This window comes from Helianthus annuus, chromosome 1 (genome assembly GCF_002127325.2).
Source record: "Helianthus annuus cultivar XRQ/B chromosome 1, HanXRQr2.0-SUNRISE, whole genome shotgun sequence".
Classification (NCBI taxonomy): Eukaryota; Viridiplantae; Streptophyta; class Magnoliopsida; order Asterales; family Asteraceae; genus Helianthus; species Helianthus annuus.
In genome coordinates, this window is record NC_035433.2 from 24,932,654 (window position 1) to 24,934,000 (window position 1,347).

Sequence of the window (1,347 nt, forward strand, 5' to 3'; positions counted from 1 at the left end):
TTTACAAAGCAATTAACATAATTCCAACAAATCGGTTAGCATAATATCGATCAAACAGGGATTCCGAACATCAAATCTTATGAACCCTAATCATAATTCAAAGCATAACAATAACTAACAATTCATTGATTTGGTCCAATTTATAGATATACACCCGGTTGCACATGATCACCCTTATCATCACATGAATCAATCCGAAAGCATATAGTATAACATCATTTTAATTAACAACCATGCAACACCATTTACAAACAATCACATACGGTTCTTGGCATAACATCACTAATGTAACCCTAACCGGTTTAGTCTAAGCATAGAAACATATCATAGAACAAGCATATGCGTAAATAACACATTAGGTATCAATCACTATGGAAGCAACAGAGGTAATTACTAACCGGTTAGATTCCAACGAAGATAGAGTGATTCGAAAACAAGAAGATCTTCGGTTGCCAAGAGTTGTTGCCGTCGGGTTGAGAGAAAGAATGAGAGGACACTAGGGTTTTGTGTGTGTATGAGTGTTGTAACAAGTGAGGAGTATACTCTAACCCCTAATGTTATTCGTATGAGTGTAGTGGGCCGAATCCCCTTAATGGGTTGCCTATGTTCCGAAAACAAGAGGTGCGGCCCAAAGTGGCTTGTGCGGTCGTGCATCATGTTGTGCGATCGGGTCTTTCATATACATACATATATTTACACAAAGTACGTATCAAATATATCATTCATTAACTCAATCATATAGCTTCACATAAACACGTAATGTTACACAAAGTGGGTTTGAAATACGAGTTGTCACAATTTATCTCAAATCTGCTCATTGGAAGCTCTCACACTTGTTGAAGGCTCCACTCTTCAGTTTTCTTTGTTTTCTTCCAAGCTTGGACCCTTTGTAAGTGATCTTTCATGCTTGGTTATGTATTCAAGCAAGAAAGTCAAACACTGTTTGATTTTCTACTTTGACCATGAATTGGTCACGACAAAGTTCGTTTGAACTTTGCAACGTGAGCCTAATCACGATGGTTATAGTCCCTTGTGAATACCTACTGATTACCACGTTGATTAGTCGAAGTGACGAGTCAAGTTTCAGTCAAAATGCACGATTATGTGCATTTTGCGACGAAACTATTTTCGGGTATCAAAACACTTTGTTTTGATATCAAATCAGTTTATTTAAACAAGTTTTAACATGTTTAACTCGTCACTTTTAGTCTAGTGCTTGTATAGGGTCGTAAGTCAAGCGGTCTTGACAGCCGCTTAGACTTTCGAACCCGACCCGTTTGGTCGATCGTTAGGATCCGACCAAACATACTTTGTGACCATAGTTGTATAGGGAATAACCTTCCGAGG